Raw genomic sequence first — 24,064 nt, forward strand, 5'->3', positions numbered from 1 at the left:
CCCAGGGTCAGGGCTCCATTGCTGAGTGCCCCCATCCTTGAGGAGTACACTCAAGGTCTCTGAGGCCAGGATAATTTTTCATGCTCAGGGGAGCCTGAATCTTTCAGGTTCTTCCTTTAAGACAAATGAACCCCTCTCTTGCTAATTATTATCCTGATAAAGCCTTTGCCTCTTTATTCTACCTTACCAAGACACCCCCATCAACTTGGCAGTAAAAAGAAAGGAAAGAGATGGAAAGAAAATCTGGACCTGTCAGAGTCCATGTCACATCGTTTTGTAACTGTCCATTCTCTGGTTGGCTGTCTCCATGAGGCTGTGAGTGGCTGCAAGGGAAGCATTTTGTCTCGTCCACCTTTCTGTGCACAGAGCCTAGCATGGTGCCTTGCACAGAGAGGACATCCAGTAAATGCCCACCCTTGAGTGAGTGGAGAGACTTAGTTATACAACATATCTGACAGGAAAGTTACTTTCAATTATATGTGATAGACTATTAATCACTTTTCTTACACCGTAAGCTCTGATTTTTCAATGAAGTTTGGCCTAGTCCTATTGTAATGATGTTTTACCATATATTATATTACTCAGTGTGATTCAATACAACAAGTGTTTTGAGTAACTACTCTGTGCACAACAATATGTGAGAGATTGCTGTGTGATATGAAAACCTAACAAGACCCTTTCTCTAGAAAAGATGTTCTTAACATCCTTCTTGCGGGGCGCCTTCAAGATGGCAGAGGAGTAAGACATGGAGATCAATTCCTCCCCACAAATACATCAAAACTATATCTACATGTGGAACAACTCCTACAGAACACATACTGAACGCTGGCAGAAGACCTCAGACTTCCCAAAAGGCACCCTCAGGTGACCTACATGCAGAGGCAGGACCAAATCCAAAGCTGAACCCCAGGAGCTGTGCAAACAAAGCAGAGAAAGGGAAATCTCTCCCAGCAGCCTCAGGAGCAGTGGATTAAATCTCCACAGTCAACTTGATGTACCCTGCATCTGTGGAACACCTGAATAGACAAAGAATCATCACAAAATTGAGGAGGTGGACTTTGGGAGCAACTGTAGACTTGGGGCTTGCTTTCTGCATCTAGTTTGTTTTGGTTTTATGTTTATCTTTGTTTAGTATTTAGAGCTTATTATCATTGGTAGATTTGTTTATTGATTTGGTTGCTCTCTTCCTTTTTTTTAAATATATATATATATTTTTTTCTTTTTTCTCTTTTTGTGAGTGTGTATGTGTATGCTTCTTTGTGTGATTTTGTCTGTATAGCTTTTCTTTTGCCATTTGTCCTAGGGTTCTGAATGTCCTTTTTTTTTTTTCTTTGTATAGTTTTTAGCACTTGTTATCATTGGTGGATTTGTTTTTTGGTTTGGTTGATCTTTCTCTCTTTTTTTAAATTACTTTATAATGTTTTTGTTTTTAATAATTTTTTTCTATTTTAATAACTTTATATATTTATTTTTTCTTTCTTTCTTTCTTTTATTTTTTCTCCCTTTTCTTCTGAGCCGAGTGGCTGACATGGTCTTGGTGCTCTAGCCCGATGTCAGGCCTGAGCCTCTGAGGTGGGAGAGCCCAGTTCAGGACATTGGTCCACCAGAGACCTCTCAGCTCCATATAATATCAAACAGCGAAAGCTCTTCCAGGGATTTCCATCTCAATGCTAAGACCCACCTCCACTCAACGACCAGCAAGCTACAGTGCTAGACACCCTATGCCAAACAACTAGCAAGACAGGAACACAACCCCACCCATTAGCAGAGAGGCTGCATAAAATCATAATAAGTTCACAGACACCCCAAAACACACCACCAGACACAATCCTGCCCACCAGAAATACAAGATCCACCATCATCCACCAGAACACAGGCACCAGTCCCCTCCATCAGGAAGCCTACACAACCCACTAAACCAACTTTACCCACTGGGAGCAAACACCAAAAACAACGGAAACTACGAACCTGCAACCTGCGAAAAGTGGACCGCAAACACAGTAAGTTAAGCAAAATGAGAAGACAGAGAAATACACAGCAGTTGAAGGAGCAAGGTAAAAACCCACCAGACCAAACAAATGAAGAGGAAATAGGCAATCTACCTGAAAAAGAATTCAGAGTAATGACAATAAAGATGATCAAAATCTTGGAAATAGAATAGAGAAAATACAAGAAACGTTTAACAAGGACCTAGAAGACCTAAAGAGCAAACAAACAGTGATGAAAAACACAATAAATGAAATTAAAAATTCTCTAGAAGGAATCAATAGCAGAATAACTGAGGCAGAAGAACAGATAAGTGACCTGGAAGATAAAATAGTGGAAATAACTACTGCAGAGCAGAATAAAGAAAAGAATGAAAAGAATTGAGGACAATCTCAGAGACCTCTGGGACAACAAAATACACACCAACATTTGAAATATAGGGGTCCCAGAAGAAGAAGAGAAAAAAAAAGGGACTGAGAAGATATTTGAAGAGATTATAGTTGAAAACTTCCCTAATATGGGTAAGAAAATAGTCAATCAAGTCCAGAAAGCACAGAGTCCCACACAGGATAAATCCAAGGAGAAACACACCAAGACAGATATTAATCAAACTATCAAAAATTAAATACAAAGAAACAATATTAAAAGCAGCAAGGGAAAAGCAGCAATTAACATACAAGGGAATCCCCATAAGGTTAACAGCTGATCTGTCAGCAGAAACTCTGCAAGCCAGAAGGGAGTGGCAGGACATATTTAACGTGATGAAAGGGAGAAAACTACAACCAAGATTACTTTACCCAGCAAGGATCTCATTAAGATTCAACAGAGAAATTAAAACCTTTACAGACAAGCAAAAGCTAAGAGAATTCACTACCACCAGACCAGCTCTACAACAAATGCTAAAGGAACTTCTCTAGGCAGGAAACACAAGAGAAAGAAAAGACCTACAATAACAAATCCAAAACAATTTAGAAAATGGTAATAGGAACATACATTCGATAACTACCTTAAATGTAAATGGATTAAATGCTCCAACCAAAAGACATATACTGGCTGAATAGATACAAAAACAAAACTCATATATATGCTGTCTACAAGAGACCCACTTCAGAACTAGGGACACATACAGACTGAAAGTGAGGAGATGGAAAAATATATTCCATGTAAATGGATATCAAAAGAAAGCTGGAGTAGTAATTCTCATATCAGACAAAACAGATTTTAAAATAAAGACTATTAAAAGAGACAAGGACACTACATAATGATCAAGGGGACAATCCAAGAAAAAGATGTAACAATTGTAAATATTTATGCACCCAACATAGGAGCACCACAATACATAAGGCAAATGCTAACAGTCATAAAACAGGAAATCGACAGTAACACAATAGTAGTAGGGGACGTTAACACCCCACTTTCACCAATAGACAGATCACCCAAAATGAAAATAAATAAGGAAACATAAGCTTTAAATGATACATTAAACAAGATGGACTTAATTGATATTTATAGGACATTCCATCCAGAAGTAGCAGATTACACTTTCTTCTCAAGTGCTTATGGAACATTCTCCAGGATAGATCATATCTTGGGTCACAAATCAAGCCTTGGCAAATTTAAGAAAATAGAAATCATATCAAGTATCTTTTCCGACCACAATGCTATGAGACTAGATATCAATTACAGGAAAAGATCTGTAAAAAATACAAACACATGGAGGCTAAACAATACACTACTAAATAACCAAGAGATCACTGAAGAAATCAAAAAGGAAATTAAAAAATTCCTAGAAGCAAATGACAATGAAAACACAACGACCCAAAACATATGGGATGCAGCAAAAACAGTTCTAAGAGGGAAGTTTATAGCAATACAATCCTACCTCAAGAAACAAGAAACATCTCAAATAAAAAACCTAACCTTACACCTAAAGCAATTAGAGAAAGAAAAACAAACAAAAAAAACCCCCAAAGTTAGCAGAAGGAAAGAAATTATAAAGATCAGATCAGAAATAAATGAAAAAGAAATGAAGGAAACGATAGCAAAGATCAATAAAACTAAAAGTTGGTTCTTTGAGAAGATAAACAAAATTGATAAACCATTAGCCAGACTCATCAAGAAAAAAAGGGAGAAGACTCAAATCAATAGAATTAGAAATGAAAAAGGAGAAGTAACAACTGACACTGCAGAAATACAAAGGATCATGAGAGATTACTACAAGCAACTCTATACCAATAAAATGGACAACCTGAAAGAAATGGACAAATTCTTAGAAAAGCACAACCTTCCAAGACTGAACCAGGAATAAATAGAAAATACAAACAGACCAATCACAAGCACTGAAATTGAAACTGTGATTAAAAATCTTCCAACAAACAAAAGCCCAGGAGCAGATGGCTTCACAGGCGAATTCTATCAAACATTTAGAGAAGAGCTAACACCTATCCTTCTCAAACTCTTCCAAAATATAGCAGAGGGAGGAACACTCCCAAACTCATTCTACAAGGCCACCATCACCCTGATACCAAAACCAGACAAAGATGTCACAAAGAAAGAAAACTACAGGCCAATATCACTGATGAACATAGATGCAAAAATCCTCAACAAAATAACTAGCAAACAGAATCCAACAGCACATTAAAAGGACCATACACCATGATCAAGTGGGGTTTATCCCAGGGATGCAAGGATTCTTCAATATATGCAAATCAATCAATATGATAAACCATATTAACAGACTGAAGGAGGAAAACCATATGATCATCTCAATAGATGCAGAAAAAGCTTTCTACAAAATTCAACACCCATTTATGATAAAAACCCTCCAGAAAGTGGGCAGAGAGAGAACTTACCTCAAAATGATAAAGGCCATATATGACAAACCCACAGCCAACATCCTTCTCAATGGTGAAAAACTGAAACCATTTCACCTAAGATCAGGAACAAGACAAGGTTGCCACTCTCACCACTTTTATTCAACAGTTTTGGAAGTTTTAGCCACAGCAATCAGAGAAGAAAAAGAAATAAAAGGAATCCAAATCAGAAAAGGAGTAAAACTGTCACTGTTTGCAGATGACATGATATCATACATAGAGAATCCTAAAGATGCTACAAGAAAACTACTAGAGCTAATCAATGAATTTGGTAAAGTAGCAGGATACAAAATTAATGCATAGAAATTTCTTGTATTCCTATACACTAATGATGAAAAATCTGGAAGAGAAATTAAAGAAACACTCCCATTTACCACTACAACAAAAAGAATAAAATACCTAAGAATAAACCTACATAAGGGGACAAAAGACCTCTATGTAGAAAACTGTAAGACACTGAAGACAGAAATTAAGGATGATACAAACAGATGGAGAGATATACCATGTTCTTGGATTGGAAGAATCAATATTGTGAAAATGACTATACTACCCAAAGCAATCTACAGATTCAGTGCAATACCTAGCAAATTACCAGTGGCATGTTTTACAGAACCAGAACAAAAATCTTAAAATTTGTATGGAGACATGAAAGACTCCGAATAGCCAAAGCAATCTCAAGAAAGAAAAACGGAGCTGGAGGAATCAGGCGCCCAGACTTCAGACTATACTGCAAAGCTACAGTAATCAAGACAGTATGGTACTGGAACAAAAACAGAAATATAGATCAGGATAGAAAGCCCAGAGATAAACCCACGCACATATGGTCATCTTATCTTTGATAAAGGAGGCAAGAATACACAATGGAGAAAAGACAGCCTCTTCAATAAGCGTTGCTGGGAAAACTGAACAACTACATGTAAAAGAATGAAATTAGAACACTCCCTAACACCATACACAAAAATAAACTCCAAGTGGATTAAAGACCTAAATGTAAGGCCAGACAGTATAAAACTCTTAGAGGAAAACATAGGCAGAACACTCTGTGACATAAATCACAGCAAGAACCTTTTTGACGCACCTCCTAGAGAAATGGAAATAAAACCAAAAATAAACAAATGGGAACTCATGAAGCTTAAAAGCTTTTGCACAGCAAAGGAAACCATAAACAAGACGAAAAGACAACCCTCAGAATAGGAGGAAATATTTGCAAATGAAGCAACTGAGAAAGGATTAATCTCCAAAATATACATGCAGCTCATGCAGCTAAATATCAAAAAAGCAAACAACCCAATCCAAAAATGGGCAGAAGACCTAAAAAGACTTTTCTCCAAAGAAGATATACAGATTGCCAAGAAACTCATGAAAGGATGCTCAACATCACTAATAATTAGAGAAATGCTAATCAAAACTACAATGAGGTATCACCTCACACAAGTCAGAATGGCCATTATCAAAAAATCTACAAACAGTAAATGCTGGAGAAGGTGTGGAGAAAAGGGAACCCTCTTGCACTGTTGGTGGGAATGTAAATTGATACAGCCACTATGGAGAGCAGTATGGAGGTTCCTCAGAAAACTAAAAATAGAACAACCATCCGACCCAGCAATCCCACTACTGGGCATATACCCTGAGAAAACCATAATTCAAAAAGAGTCATGTACCAAAATGTTCACCGCAGCTCTATTTACAATAGCCAGGACATGGAAGCAACCTAAGTGTCCATCAACAGATGAATGGATAAAGAAGATGTGGCACATATATACAATGGAATGTTACTCAGCCATAAAAAGAAACGAAATTGAGTTATTTGTAGTGAGGTGGATGGATCTAGAGTCTGTCAAACAGGTGAAGTAAGTCAGAAAGAGAAAAACAAATACCATATGCTAACACGTATATATAGAATCTAAAAAAAAAAAAGAAATTGGTACTGAAGAACCTAGGGGCCAGACAGGAATAAAGACACAGACGTAGAGAATGGACCTCAGGACATGGGGAGGGGGAGAGGTAAGCTGGGACGAAGTGAGAGAGTGGCATGGACATATATACACTACGAAAGGTAAAATAGATGGCTAGTGGGAAGCAGCCGCATAGCACAGGGAGATCAGCTTGGTGCTTTGTGACCACCTAGAGTGGTGGGATAGGGAGGGTGGGAGGGAGACGCAAGAGGGAGGAGATATGGGGATATATGTATATGTATAGCTGATTCACTTTGTTAAACAGAAGAAGCTAACACACCATTGTAAAGCAATTATACTCTAGTAAAGATGTTTAAAATAAATAAATAAAGCTCCCACCCCAAAAAAAAATCTTCTTAGTTTAAAATATTTGGCAGATAGTACACATGGGGGTACCCAGATTTTGAGAAAAATAAACTTGAGGAAATAGGAAAAATAATTGTTACTAGAGCTTTCAAGGGGAGAGTTCTAATAAGCATCTTACAGACGTAATGAAATGAGGCATTTAAAGATCTCAGAAATTTTAATGTTACAAGAAAAAGAAATAGAGCTAATTATTCAGTAGTTACACTTTACTTTTTAAAAAATGAGTCTTGGGCTTCCCTGGTGGCGCAGTGGTTGAGAGTCCGCCTGCCAGTGCAGGGGACACGGGTTCGTGCCCAGGTCCGGGAAGATCCCACATGCCACGGAGCAGCTGGGCTCGTGAGCCATGGCCGCTGAGCCTGCGCGTCCGGAGCCTGTGCTCCACACGGGAGAGGCCACAACAGTGAGAGGCCCGCATACCGCAAAAATAAAAATAAAATAAAAATAAAAAATGAGTCTTGATCTTTTTTCCAGATCTTCACCCCAAAGGTAATGTTCATAAGGTATGCAAGTAGAGCAGGAGAAACACAAATGAATTTTATTTTATTGTTTAAAATATAGTATCTAGAATATATAGATTTTTAAAGTTATTAGTAATATGAGTGGTTTGGGGAATTTCACTTTCATCAATTCATGTACGTTTGATTTGATAATATTAGCTTCTCAAGTTGTTGAATATAAATGTTCATAACTTCCAACTTGTCAGTGTACAATTGTATACCTGCCTTGTTTCTAATTAAAATATATCCATAAAGTTTAAAAGGAAATAAAAGCCATTATAAAATCATAATTCAGAAGCTCTATAATAACTGGTCATTGCCACAGTAATGCCATAGCTCCTAAAAATACTTTAGAAATTGTGTTCATTATCAACTACAACACAGAGAAGACAGACTGTAGATATTATTCTTTGACAAGTCATAATGCCACAAACTCAAAGAGCAGTTCTTAAATCAGTAGGTTAGAATGATACAACATGGAATCTCTTAAATGTCTTACTAGATTTATCAAGGTAATATGAACATGGCAAAAACAAATCAAAAATCAAATCATTCAGAGCAGTCTTCTTCTCTGTGCTCCTTAGTCCCCCTCGCAGAAGCAATCAGTTTTTAAAAGTATTTCTAATTCTTTTAATGCTTTCCATCATATCTCTGAATAATTTGCTTCTGTTGTTGATTCATCATTTTAGACAATATCTACTTTCCTCCCCTATGGAAGATGTGCATTTATCTCAATTTCTTCACCCCTCTGTCTTATTTCTTCCAGTGCTTACAATTTTGTTTTTAAATTTTTGTCGATTACCTTTTAAACTTTGAATTATATAATTAAACACCTATTTTTTGTGCCATTAACTTTAGATAGTATCTCTATGAGGATAGCTGACCTGAAGAAAACCAACAGGCTGAAGGGTAATGTCAAGACTAATAGAATAATGGTCCCTGGACAAAATAAAAATAATTATGAGAACAGAACAATTTTTTAAAACTTCACTGCAACCATTGGTGTTCATGTTCTGAGCTGCTGTTTCTTCCTCCCTTTTGGCTCATCTGCACATATGCTTCCATCCACTTTTTAAACTTAATTTTTAAATATAATACAAATACAGAAAAGTACACAAATCAGAAGACTCAGCTCAATAAGTTATCAGAAAGTGAGTATCTATGTAACCACTCCTACAGTCAAGAATAGAACATTGTCAACTGCCTCCTTCATGTTCCTTACAGTTGCTCCTTCCCCCACCTGCCTTCTCATAGATAAGCACTCTCATGATTTTTATGGTGAACACTTCCTTGATTTCTTTATAGTTTTACCACTTACATGTATCCCTAAACACTATAGTTATGTTTTACCTCTTATAGGTAGGTTTGGGGAACTTTATGTAAGTGGAATCATGTAGTATGTAATTTGGGGGATCATGTTCCTTTTATTCAGTGTTATATTTGTGAGATTCATCTGTGTTGTGGGATGTAAATGTAGTTCATTTTCATGCTGTGTAGTATTCCAGGATATGAACATGCCATAATTGATTTACCCATTCTGCTTTTGATAGACAAATATGACTTGTTTCCAATATGGGGCTATTTTGCAAATTGCTACTACAACATTGTTGTATATGTGTCTTAGTATATATTTGCATGCATTTCTGTTGGCTATATACTTAGGATTAGAATTGCAGGGTCCTAAGGTACACATACCTTCACTTCAGTAGATGATGCCAAACTGTTTTCCTAAGTGATGTACCAATTTATAGTCGCTCCAGTGGTACAAGCGAGCTCCCATTGGTCTGCATTCTCACCAACTCTTGCTAGTATCAGTCTTCTTCATACAGGCACTCTGATGGGTATATAGTCTCACTGTGAATATAGCTCACACATGGCTGACTAATAATGATATTGAGCACATTTGTATGTGTTTAGTGACCATTTTAGAGATCTCCTTTTGTTACATGTCCATTTTTAACTGGTTAACAATTTTTCTTTTAATTTGAAGAAATGTATCATATATTGTTAGTTACATGTGTTGCAAATAATTCCTTAACTAGGTGGCTTGCTCTTAAATTAACTTTTGCTTAAAAAAAAAGTTTATAATTTTAACATAGTACAACTTACCAGTCTTTTCCTTTTTGATTAGTCCTTTTTTATAGCCTGTTAAGAAACTTGTACTCAAAGGTCATAAAGATATTTGCCTTTACTACCTTCTGGAAGCATTATTGTTTTGCCTCTCACATTTAGACCTTCAACCCACACAGAATTGACTTTGTGAATGGTGGGCAGTAAGGGTCAATTTTCAGGTTTTCTGTAATAGATACTCAGTGTCTCAGCGCCATTTAATGAAAAGGCCATCCCTTTCCTACTGTTCTAAACTACTACCATTTACATAAATCAAGTGTTTATGGGCCTATTTCCAGAGTCTCTATTCTGTTCCATTGGTCTATCTGTTATCATTACCTTAAATACCATACCTTTATAATAGGCCTTCGTGTACAGCAGAGCAAATCTTCCAACATTGTTTCTCTTCTCCAAAACACCTGTGATTAGTTTGGGCCCTCTGCATACTGTAGAATTAAATAGTCAACTTCTAGAGGGGAAAGAAAAAAAAAAAACCTGTTGGGATTTCTTTGGAATCATCTTGAGTCTATTAGTCAATCTGGAAGGAATTATCATGGATACAATACAATATTGGATTTTTTTAATCTGTGAACATGGTATATCCTTCTATTTATTTAGTTATTTCTTCTCCTCTCTCAATAATGGTTTATAATTTTCTGTGAGAAATCTTACACATATTTTGTTAGTTTTATTCCTATGTACCATATATAATTTGATGTTATTTTTAAAATTTCTAACTATTAGTTGCTTGCTATAGACAAAATGTCTATGTCCCCACAAAATTCGTATGCTGACTCCCTCTTGCAAGAGCACCAGAATCACAACTAACTGCTGAACAGTCGTCTACGGGAAGACACTGGAACTCACCAAAAAAGATACCCCACATCCAAAGACAAAGGAAAAGCCTCAATGAGACAGAAGGAGGGGCGCAATCAGAATAAAATCAAATCCCAAAACCACTGGGTGGGTGACTCAAATGCTGGAGAACAATTATTCCACAGAAGTCCACCCACTGGAATGAAGGTTCTGAGCCCCACGTCAGGCGTCCCAACCTGGGGTCTGGCAATGGGAGGGGGAATTCCCAGAGAATCAGACTTTGAAGGCTAGCGATATTTGATTGCAGGACTTCAACAGCACTGGGGAAACAGAGACTCCACTCTTGGAAGGCACACACAAAGTAGTGTATGCATCAGGACCCAGGGGGGAGCAGTGACCCCACAGGAGACTGAACTAGACCTACCTGCTAGTGTTGGAGGATCTCCTACAGAGGTGGGAGGTGGCTGTGGCACACTGAGGGGACAAGGACACTGGCAGCAGAAATTCTGTGAACTACTCCTTGGCATGAACCCTCCCTGAGTCCACCATTAGCCTTACCAAAGAGCCCATAACCTCCAGTGCTGGGTCACCTCAGGCCAAACAACCAACAGGGAGGGAACTCAGCTCCACCCTTCAGCAGTCAAGAGGATTAAAGTTTTACTGAGCTCTGCCAACCAGAGCAACAGCCAACTCTACCCACCACCAGTCCCTCCCATCAGGAAACTTGCACAAGCCTCTTAGATAGCCTCATGCACCAGAGGGCAGACAGCAGAAGCAAGAAGAGCTACAGTCCTGTAGCCTGTGGAACGAAAACCACATTCACAGAAAGATAGACAAAATGAAAAGGCAGAGAACTATGTACCAGATGAAGGAACAAGATGAAACCCCAGAAACATAACTAAATGAAATGGAGATGGGCAACCTTCCAGAATAAGAATTCAGAGTAATGATAATGAAGATGATCCAGGACCTCAGAAAAAGAATGGAGGCAAAGATCGAGAAGATGCAAGAAATGTTTAACAAAGACCTAGAAGAAATAAAGAACACCTAGAAGAATTAAAGAACAAACAAACAGAGATGAACAATACAATAACTGAAATGAAAACTACACTAGAGGGGCTTCCCTGGTGGCGCAGTGGTTGAGAGTCCACCTGCCGATGCAGGGGACACAGTTTCATGCCCCGGTCTGGGAAGATCCCACATGCCGCAGAGCGGCTAGGCCCATGAGCCATGGCCACTGAGCCTGTGCGTCTGGAGCCTGTGCTCTGCAACGGGAGAGGCCACAAAAGTGAGAGGCCCGTGTACCACAAAAAAAAAAAAAAAAAAAAAAAAAACCTACACTAGAAGGAATCAATAGCAGAATAACTAAGGCAGAAGAATGGATAAGTGACCTGGAAGACAGAATGGTGGAAATCACTGCTGTGGAACAGAATAAAGAAAAAAGAATGAAAAGAAATGAAGACAGCCTAAGAGGCCTCTGGGACAACATTAAACGCACCAACATTTGCATTATAGGGGTCCCAGAAGAAGAGAGAGAGAAAGGACCCAAGAAAATATTTGAAGAGATTATAGTCGAAAACCTCCCGAACGTGGGAAAGGAAATAGCCACCCAAGTCCAGGAAGCACAGAGAGTCCCAGGCAGGATAAACCCAAAGAGAAGCACACCAAGACACATGGTAATCAAACCAATAAAAAAAAAGACAAATTATTAAAAGCAACAAGGGAAAAACAACAAATAACATACAAAGAACTCCCATAAGGTTAACAGCTGATTTCTCAGCAGAAACTCTACAAGCCAGAAGGGAGTGGCCTGATATATTTAAAGTGATGAAAGGGAAGAACTTGCAACCAAGATGACTGTACCTGGCAAGGATCTCATTCATATTTGATGGAGAAATCGAAAGCTTTACAGACAAGCAAAAGCTAAGAGAATTCAGCACCACCAAACCAGCTCTACAACAAATGCTAAAGGAACTTCTCTAAGTGGGAAACACAAGAGAAGAAAAGGACCTACAAAAACAAACCCAAAACAATTAAGAAAATGGTAATAGGAACATACATATCGATAATTACCTTAAATGTCAATGGATTAAATGCTCCAACCAAAAGATACAGGATCACTGAATGGAAACAAAAACAAGACCCATATATATGCTGTCTACAAGAAACCCCCTTCAGACCTAGGGACACATAGAGACTGAAAGGGAGGAGATGGAAAGAGATATTCCATGCAAATGGAAATCAAAAGAAAGCTGGAGTAGCAGTACTCATATCAGATAAAATAGACTTTAAAATAAAGAATGTTACAAGAGATAAGGAAGGACACTACATAATGATCAAGGGATCAGTCCAAGAAGAAGATATAACAATTATAAATATATATGCACCCAACATAGGAGCACCTCAATCCATAAGGCAACTGCTAACAGCTATAAAACAGGAAACTGACAGTAACACAATAATAGTGGGGGACTTTAACACCTCACTTACACCAATGGACAGATCATCCAGACAGAAAATTAATATGGAAACACTAGCTTTAAATGACACAATAGACCAGATAGATTTAATTGATATTTATAGGACATTCCATCCAAAAACAGCAGATTATACTTTCTTCTCAAGTGCACACGGAACGTTCTCCAGGATAGATCACATCAAATCAAGCCTCAGTAAATTTAAGAAAATTGAAATCATATCAAGCATCTTTTCCGACCACAGTGCTATGAGATTAGAAATCAACTACAGGGAAAAAAACGTTAAAAACACAAACACATGGAGGCTAAACAGTACGTTACTAAATAACCAAGAGGTCACTGAAGAAATCAAAGAGGAAATAAAAAAATACCTAGAGACAAATGACAACGAAAACACAATGATCCAAAACCTATGGGATGCAGCAAAAGCAGTTCTAAGAGGGAAGTTTATAGCAATCCTATCATACCTCAAGAAACAAGAAAAATCTCAAATAAACAATCTAACCTTACACTTAAAGAAACTAGAGAAAGAACAAACAAAACCCAAAGTTAGTAGAAGAAAAGAAATCATAAGATCAGAACAGAAATAAGTGAAAAAGAAATGAAGGAAACGATAGCAAAGATCAATAAAACTAAAAGCTAGTTCTTTGCGAACATAAACAAAATTGATAAATCTTTATCCAGACTCATCAAGAAGAAGAGAGAGAGGAATCAAATCAATAAAATTAGAAATGAAAAAGGAGAAGTTACAAGGGACACTGCAGAAATACAAAGCATCCTAAGAGACTACTACAGGCAACTCTATGCCAATAAAATGGACAGCCTGGAAGAAATGCACAAATTCTTAGAAAGATATAACCTTCCAAGACTAAACCAGGAAGAAATAGAAAATATGAACAGACCAATCACAAGTAATGAAATTGACACAGTGGTTAAAAATATCCCAAGAAACAAAAGTCCAGGATCAGATGGCTTCACAGGTGAATTCCATCAAACATTTAGAGAAGAGTTAATACCTACCCCTCTGAAACTCTTCCAAAAAATTGCAGAGGAAGGAACACTTCCAAACTCATGCTATGAGGCCACCATCACCCTGATACCAAAACCAGAGAAAGATACTACAAAAAAACAAAATTACAGACCAATATCACTGATGAATATAGATGCAAAAGTCCTCAACAAAATAGTAGCAAACAGAATCCAACAACACATTAAAAGGATCATACACATGACCAAGTGGGATTTATCCCAGGGATGCAAGGATTCTTCAATATATGTAAATCAATCAGTGTGATACACCATATTAACAAATTGAAAAATAAAAACCATATGATCATCTAAATAGATGCAGAAAAAGCTTTTGACAAAATTCAACACCCATTTGTGATAAAAACTCTCCAGAAAGTGGGCACAGAGGGAACCTACCTCAACATAATAAAGGCCATATATGACAAACCCATAGCAAACATCATTCTCAATGGTAAAAAACTGAAAACATTTCCTCTCAGATCAGGAACAAGACAAGGATGTCCACTCTCGCCACTCTTATTCAGCAGTTTTGGAAGTCCTAGCCATGGCAATCAGAGAAGAAAAAGAAAGAAAAGTAATACAAATTGGAAAAGAAGAAGTAAAACTGTCACTGTTTGCAGATGACATGATACTATACGTAGAGAATCCTAAAGATACCACCAGAAAACTACTAGAGCTAATCAATGAATTTGGTAAAGCTGCAGGATACAAAATTAATGCACAGAAATCTTTCATTCCTATACACTAAGAACAAAAGATCAGAAGAGAAATTAAGGAAACAATCCCATTCACCATTGCAACAAAAAGAATAAAATACCTAGGAATAAACCTACCTAAGGAGGTAAAAAACCTGTACTCAGAAAACTATAAGACACTGATGAAAAAAATCAAAATGACACAAATGGAGAGATATGCCATGTTCTTAGATTGGAAGAATCAATACTGTGAAAATGACTATACTACCCAAAGCAATCTACAGATTCAGTGCAATCCCTATAAAATTACCAATGGCATTTTTTACAGAACTAGAAGAAAATATCTTAAAATTTGTATGGAGACACAAAAGACCCTGAATAGCCAAAGCAGTCTTGAGGGAAAAAAACGGAGCTGGAGGAATCAGACTCCCTGACTTCAGACTATACTACAAAGCCACAGTCATCAAGACAATATGGTACTGGCACAAAAACAGAAATATAGATCAATGGAACAGGATAGAAAGCCCAGAGCTAAACCTACGCACCTATGGTCAACTAATCTATAACAAAGGAGGCAAGGATATACAATGGAGAAAAGACAATCTCTTCAATAAGTGGTGCTGGGAAAACTGGACAGCTACATGTAGAAGAATGAAATTAAAACCCCCCCTAACACCATACACAAAATTAAACTCAAAATGGATTAGAGACCTAAATGTAAGACTGGACACTATAAAACTCTTAGAGGAAAACATAGGAAGAACACCCTTTAACATAAATCACAGCAAGATCTTTTTTGACCCATCTCCTAGAGTAATGGAAAAAAAACGAAAATAAACAAATGGGACCTAATGAAACTTAAAAGCTTTTGCACAGCAAAGGAAACTATAAATAAAACGAAAAAACAACCCTCAGAATGAGAGAAAATATTTGCCAACAAATCAACAGACAAAGGATTATTCTCCAAAATATATAAACAGCTCACGCAGCTCATTGTTAAAAAAAACAAACAACCCAATCCAAAAATGGGCAGAAGACCTAAATAGACATTTCTCCAAAGAAGACATACAGATGGCCAAGAGGCACATGAAAAGGTGCTCAACATCACTAATTATTAGAGAAATGCAAATCAAAACTACAATGAGGTATCACCTCCCACTGGTCAGAATGGGCATCATCAGAAAATCTACAAACAACAAATGCTGGAGAGGGTGTGGCGAAAAGGAAACCCTCTTGCACTGTTGTTGGGAATGTAAATTGATACAGGCACTATGCAGAACAGTATGGAGGTTCCTTAAAAAACTAAAAATAGAATTACAGTATGAGCCAGTAATCCCACTACTCAGCATATACCCAGAGAAAACCATAATTCAAAAAGCCACATGCACCCCAATGTTCACTGCAGCACTATTTACAATAGCCAGGTCACAGAAGCAACCTAGATGCCCATCGACAGACGAATGGATAAAGGAGATGTGGTACATATATACAATAGAATATTACTCAGCCATAAAAAGGAACAAAATTGGGTCATTTGTAGAGACGTGGATGGATCTACAGACTGTCATACAGAGTGAAGTAAGTCAGAAAGAGAAAAACAAATATATTAATGCATATATGTGGAATCTAGAAAAATGGTACAGATGTACTGGTCTGCAAGGCAGAAATAGAGACACAGATGTAGAGAACAAACATATGGACACCAAGGGGGGAAAACGGGGTGGTGGGGTGGTGTGATGAATTGGGAGATTGGGATTGACATATATACACTAATATGTATAAAATAGATAACCAATAAGAACCTGCTGTATTAAAAATAAAAGAAATTTCAAAAAAAAATTCATATGCTGAAACCTAGGCCCCAGTGTGATGGTATTTGGTGGTGGTGCCTTTGAGAAGTGATTAGGTCATGAGGATGGAGCCCTCATGAATGGAATTAATGCCCTTGTAAAACATACCCCAGAGAGCTTGCTTGCCTCTTCTGCCTTGTAAGGACACAGTGAAAAGATGGCTGTCTCTCAACCAGGAAGCAGGCTCTCACCAGACACCGTATCTGCCAGCACCCTAATCTTGAATTTCCCAGCCTCCAGGACTGTAAGAGATAAATTTCTGTTGTTTAAGCCACCCAGTCTATGGTATTCTGTTATAGCAGACTGAACAGACTAAGATATAGTCCTTATATGGAAATGCAATTGATATTTTGCACTTGAGATCCATCAACTTTGCTAAATTTACTCATTAATTCCAATAATGTATCTGTAGATAATTTTGGATTTTCTACATACACAATCTCTGCAAATAACTATAGACTTTTTCTTCCTTTTCAATATTTATACTTTGTTTTTCCTTGACTTACTACCTGTTTCAGTTAGTTATTGCTGCACTATAAACCACCGGAATCAACCACGTATTTCTCACAACTCCTGTGGGTTGGCTGAGTGTTTCTGTTGATTTGAGAAACCTATGATTTTTCTCCTTTATTTTGTTAACTAGTGAGTTATACTGGTTTTCTAATGTGAATAAACCTTGCATTCTTACAATATATACAACTCTATCATGTTGTATTATCCTTTTACATATTGCTGCATTTGATTTGTTATTTTTAAAAAATCTTTATAGCTATGCTCATGATAAAATTAGCATGTAAAACTTTTATTCTCATAATATCCAATTTGTCTTTCTTAGGAAAAGTTTGTGTAAGAATGACATTAATTCCTTCTTAAAATTTTTTAAATTCACTAAGGGAGCTATTTGTGCCTGCAGTTTTTTGTTGTTGTTGTTGTTTTTTAATTTTTGGCCACAGCACGTGGCATATGGGATCTTAGTTCCCAGACTGAGGGATCCACAGAGTCTTAACCACTAGATCGCCAGGGAAGTGCATGCCTGCAGTTTTTTATAAGGGGAAAATTTTAATTATGGATTAAATTTCCTTAATAACATGACTATTCATATTTTCTATTTCTTCCTGTGTCAGTTTTGGTAAGTTTCATTTTTCAAGGAATTTGTCCATTTCTCCTACATTTTCAAATTTGGTTAGTATTGTTCAAAATATACCTTAAGGTATTTTTAATATTGTAGAATCTGTAGTAAGGTCCCCTTTTTCATTTGTGATGGTGACAATTTGTGTTCTCTCTCTTTTTCCTTGACTAGTCTTTTCAGGTTTGTCAATTTCATTAGTCTTTTAATGAAAACAACTTTTGATTTTGTTCATCTTTTTTATTACCTATTTGATTTCTATTTCACTAACTTTTACTCCTTTACTTACTATATCTTTTCTTTGATATAATTTGCCATTATTTTTCCTAACTTCTTAGAATTTTAAGACTTCCTGTCTAATACATTCATTTAAGCTATCATTTCCCTCTAAGTATGAAATTAGCAGCAACATACAAGTATTTTTATTATTATTGGACTCAAAACATGTTTCAAACATTCATTCCTTTTTTCGGCCTTTTTTAATGAGATTTTTGGAATTTTATTTATTAATTACTAAACATACAGGCATTTTCTCTTCTTTTTGTTGTTGAGCCTAGCTTAATTGTGTTATGGCCAGAGAACTAATTCAGTATGATTTGTTGAGACTTTATGGCCCAGCATATGATTTTTTTGGATAAAACTTTTATAAATATTCCATATATGCTTTAAAATTAGGTGTATTCTGCAGCCTTCAATATACACACAGTAGTTCAAGTTTGATAATTGTCATCTTCCCCATACTTACTGATTTTTTGACTGCTTCTTCTGTTAGTTATTAAGAGAAGTCTGTAAAATCTCCCTCTATGATTATGAATTTGCCTATTTCTCCTTTTATTTTTGTATATTTTTTCTTTATATATTTTGAGGCTATGTTACTAGGTATATACACTCACTTTTATCATTCTCTTGTGGCTACCCAAGAAATTACAATGTGTACCCTTGACTTATCAAACTCTAATATTACCTGTGCTACTTATACCCTCTTCTTAGATCACTCAAGAATCCAAGGACCTTAAAACACTATCTGTAGTTATCTATCTATCTATCAATCTATCTACATTATATACATTCTTCCTTGATTATATTGCCACTGTTATGGTGTATCTCAATTTTATATACATTTTATGTCCCACAGGATGTTGTTATTGTTTTCATTTCTCTTCATTTCTTCCCACATCTCTGACCTTCTATTCTAGAATCTGTTTCCTTCTGCCTAAATAGCACTCTTGAGTGTTTCCTTCAATGTGAGTCTGCTGCTGTAAGTTTTTGTTTAACTGAAAATGTCATCATTTCACCTTAATTCTGGGAGGATATTTTTGATGAGTGTAGAATTCTATATTGGCAGTTATTTTCTCTTGGAACTTTAAAGGCAGCACTTTATCTTCTGGTCCTCATTGTATCTGTTGAAAGGTCAGCTGTAAGCCAAATTGTTATTCCTTTGAAGGTAATCTGTCTTTTTCTGTGACCACTTTTAAGTTTTCCCCTCTCTGTGGTTTCCAGAAGTTTTACTATGATGTGGTTCTCATTCATGTTTTCTTACTCTCTTGGTTATTATTTATTGCATGCTGGAAATTATATTTGCAAAATTATTTGTAAAGGTAATTTGAGGCCCAGGATAGTATTGTCTTCCTCCATAAAACTAATATTTGCTGGGGGGCATGAACAAATCAGGACCACTTTATTCCAACTTCAGAGCCTGGGATGGTTGGAAACGTACCTGCAGTCCCTGTGAGAGCAGTCTGCATCTGGTTCCGTCTCTGCTAGAGGGGAGCTCTTTGCAATCCCAAGTCAGAGTATGTGTGTGTGTTGTGGAGGTAGGTGTTCAAGACTCCAGCTTTTGTCCGCTTGACCCTGCACTGCACAGCCTAACAGCTTCTCCTTAGTTGTCTCTTCTGGAATTGGCAAATGTCTCCCAGAAGAAAAGTTGCCCCTAGCGCTCAGGTATCCTCTCGGAATTTCTGTCCTCTCCTAGACCTTGGTTCAGTATATATTCACTCTCATGCTAGCTTTCGAGTGCCTTCAGTCAGGTATATTTTTTTTTAATTTTTATTTTATTAAGTTTTTTGATTTTTTAAAATAATCTTATACAATTTTTAAAGGTTACATTCCATTTACAGTTATTACAAAATATTGGCTCTATTCCCTGTGTTGTACAATATATCCTTGAGCCTATCTTACAACCAATAGTTTGTACCTCCCACTCCCCCATCCCTATATTGCCCCTTCCCTCTCCCCACTGGTAACCACTAGTTTGTTTTCTATATCTGTGAGTCTGCTTCTGTTTTTGTTGTATTCACTAGTTTGTTGTATTTTTTAGATTCCATATATAAGTGATATATTTCAGTATTTGTCTTCTTTTATCTGACTTATCAGTTTTATTTTAAATTTTGTCCTAACTTACTGTTTGGCCTCAAAAGAAAGGCAGTTTGAATCACTTAGTCCTTTATGACTGGAAGCAGATACCTTCTTCTATCCACTTTTCATCTTCCAGAAATATGTTAAGATCTTTTCCCTTGATAATTCCCTCTTCCATTCTCATCATTACTTTGAGTTTATTCTTTTTTGTTCTTCTTTACTGCCATTTAAATGAGGTCTCAAGAAATAGGAGATAAAAATGTGTGCATGCTTCATCTGCTATGTTGTAACCTGTCCTGCTTAAAATTATTTAAATGATTTTAAATCATTTACAAATATTTGTATTTGAACTTTTATTTTTATAGCAGCTTTATTGAGATGTAATTCACATACTGTACAATTCACCCTTTTAAAGTGTACAGTTCAATATTTGAACTATTATTAAAAATAAATGATTTGTTCTACACCTCATGACTAACCGCCAGATATTACTGTTTTAAGACGCTATCATTGCGCTGATCTAGGAGCTTACAATGTAGGAAGGAAGTTGTGACATATGCATAAATATTTACTAGGAAATGGCAGAGTAAGTAAGGTCAGAGCAGGGACCATAAAGGAATGCTTCATGAAGGAATCAGTATTCATCCTGAATCTTGAATGGTGGATACAGCAGAGATGGGCAGAGGTAGGACAGACTGGCATCCCATAAAGTGAGACTCAAGGGATGCTACTAGCCCCTAGTGTGAACTAGAAAAAAATACCTCCTCCCTCCCCATCCCAAGCACCCTTATGCAACTTGAACAACCGAAAGTGTCCCAGAAGAGCTCCATCAATCTGAAGCAGCAGGAAAATTCAGGTCCTGTTCTGGCTTGATTAGAGCATAGAATATATATAAAAGGCAAAACTGGAGACATTGATTATGGAGGACTTTGAATGCTGTGCTAGGGAGTCTGTACTCTCCTGGGAAAAAAGAAACCAATGGGGACTTTCTTCAGAGGAATGCCATGAACAGAGCTAGGATTTGGCAAAAGCTTGTTGGCAGTAGAGTGAAGAGGAGAAGTGAGAGGCAAGGAGATCAGCCTGAAGACTTACATGGTAGTTCAGCAAAAGACAATGAAGACCTGAATAAGAGTAATAGAAACGGGTATGAAACCAATACCTCTTGCAAAACTATCATTTACATATTGGGTGGTAGGGGGTGGGAAAGGAAGGGATGGGGAGGGATAAATTAAAGATGACCCCATGCAGAAGAAATGGAACTTCCCTATAATTTATTAACTGGATGTTTGGGGCAGTCACTTTAGTTTCCTGTGGCTGCAGACTACTTCTCCAGAAACTTAGTAGGAAAAAGAAGGAAAAAGGTGGAGAGGTAATTCAAGGAGATTGTAGTATTGTCCAGATTTTTAGGATGGAAACAATCAGAGGCTGAAGAGAAGGATTAGGATCGAGGTTTAGACTGAAGACAGGAGAGATTAAACTTTTTATGTTTATGAGGTTCAAAAGTAAAAAATCATTGTAATAACTGGACTGCACTGGACATTAAAGCCATCATTGAAAGGTAGTTTGTTCAGGGCTGTGTGTGTTGTATTTTCACACTGCTAATGTTGCTTTGTGGGATTTCATAAGGTATTTATTGCCAGCTCCCTGATGACAGTTAACATAACCTTCAAGAGACAGACTGTTATATCATAGATACCATTTTAGATATACATTTCAAAGTTCAGAGACTATTTCCTAAAATAAATGTTTAGGGATTTCTTCTTTTTTAAATTACATATGGTGCCCCTTTTCTATATAGCTATTATTAAATTACATTAGTCTTTATCCTAAGTCAAATTTGTGTGAAGTAGAAAATGTAAAGGGATGTTGAGATATTTCCTCTTAAATATTTTCTTATTTGTATCCATGTCTCGCTCATAGAACTGTGTCTAATCATACCGAGTGGTTAGGATCATTTGATCCATTGAGGACCTCTCAATAAAGTCAGACTAGTTATTGATCAGGCTAACTGGTTGAATGACTGACCTGGTCATCAGTTCAGACTGTGTCTATGTGTAAACACCAGTTTGGCTGTTTTTACTGAAGTGCCCGGCCAAATCAGGTTTTCAGTGTACTCAAATTATGTTAAAGATAGAGAAGGATTTTGTGCATTTACACATGACATACATGAACCATACATGGGGAGAGTCTATGCTTAATTTATTTACTTGTATAATGCTTCCCGCTTATGTAAACCTCTGATGTTTACTGTTCTCCAAACCAGCCGCTTGATCAATGGCAGCAAAGAATGCTAGTCTTTTTTTTTTTTTGGCTGCGTTGGGTCTTTGTTGCTGCATGCGGGCTTTTCTTTAGTTGCAGTGAGCGGGGGCTACTCTTAGTTGCAGTGCGCAGGTTTCTCATTGAAGTGGCTTCTCTTGTTGCGGAGCACGGGCTCTAGGCATGCTGATTTCAGTAGTTGTGGCTCTCGGGCGCTAGAGCGCAGGCTCAGTAGTTGTGGCTCACAGGCTTAGTTGCTCCGCGGCATGTGGGATCTTCCTGGACCAGGGTCGAATCCGTGTCCCCTGCATTGGCAGGCGGATTCTTAACCACTGCGCCACCAGGGAAGCCAAGAATGCTAGTCTTTCAAGTCACACAGGAATGTCTTCTTCATTCACACACGCTTGTGGTTTTACTGGGCCAGGTATAGTTCAAAACAAAAGGAGGGGAACAAAAATAAAACAATAGAAGTTTGACTGCCACTCACCCTACAGTGTTAAAAACAGAAAATATTTCTATTAATTAACATTCCCTTGACAACATTGGATGGTTGGATGTCACTTGCCGGTCTGTGGACATAAAAATGACATATCACTGCCCTATATATACAAAGGTTCTATTTTGGAACAGTAAGAAGACTTAGAAAATCCCTAGGCCAATCTACTCTTTTTACAGATGACAGAGCAGAGGTCCAGTGACTTGCTCAGGGGTTACACAGTGAGTCAGTAACAGTAGAGACAAGAATCTAAGTCAGTTTATTCTACTTTCTGGTACTTTCTGTACCAAACTGTCAGCCTTCCCAGTGATGTTGTACTATCTAGGACCTGCCTCATTCCTACACACAGCAAATAACCTACTTAGAAAAGAGATGTTTTTCTTTCCAAAAATATTTCTTTAATTCTCCCAAAATGTAAGATGTTGATACCAGACATAATGCCTTGCAAGAACTCAACAGACATTTACAGATATAATCTGAGGACATCTAAAGCCGTTATTGAAATTTAAATATTTAATGCATTTATTTAATGCAATTTCACTGGCATTCTCCTATCTAATCTTCACACCAGCTGTGTTAAGCAGGTGACAAGCATAAACGTAAAGCTCAGAAAGGTTACATTTACCTGACCCTGGTCAGAGAGCTAGGAGGAAGGAGCTATCTGCAAATCTAGGTGTATCAGAGTCCTAAACCATGCTCTTTCCAGGAGCCAAGCAACCTGCGTTTCACTGCCCATTAACTGATAGTTAAATGACAATCTCCCTGGGGCCAGATAACTAAAACTCAGCTTAATATAAAATATGCTCATGCTTTCATATAATTTTTATCTGAGAATAATATAACTGGCATGTATTGAGTACCCATTATGTGCCAAGTCCTGTGCTTTACAAAGCCCTAACACTCCATTTAATCTTCACAGTAACCTGTTAGATAGATGTTATCATCATCATTAGTAGCATTTTCATAGGAAACCAAGGTGTGGAAATGTTCAGTGGGGCTTAATGGGGCAGAGTTGGGAAAAAACTTGAAGCCTTCGGACAACTATTAGCTTATGAAATATGAAATTACTGGAGGTCTTGAGGCAGTGTGGAATAGCCTCCACAGGGATTTGCAGAGAAATTCCTGATTTCTTGGTGAAAATTAACAAACCAATGGGGAAAATGATGGTGAGCCTTCTG

The 24,064-nt window shown here is 37.2% G+C and overlaps 1 protein-coding gene across 2 annotated transcripts in view; it reads left to right on the plus strand.

Annotated features, from left to right (window-relative positions):
• MYO3B (myosin IIIB) overlaps nt 1-24,064 on the plus strand; it is a 506,873-nt gene that overhangs the window by 468,367 nt on the left and 14,442 nt on the right. The window contains exon 37 of one of the 2 annotated variants that reach the window (XM_079925176.1): nt 687-1,858. The exons of the other annotated variant lie outside the window; for it this stretch is intronic. The gene's annotated coding sequence lies outside the window, so the exon portion shown is untranslated. Of the gene's footprint in view, nt 1-686; nt 1,859-24,064 lie in introns of those variants that run through there. 2 annotated transcript variants of the gene reach the window in all.

Source organism: Stenella coeruleoalba, assembly GCF_951394435.1.
Source record: "Stenella coeruleoalba genome assembly, chromosome: 6".
Classification (NCBI taxonomy): Eukaryota; Metazoa; Chordata; class Mammalia; order Artiodactyla; family Delphinidae; genus Stenella; species Stenella coeruleoalba.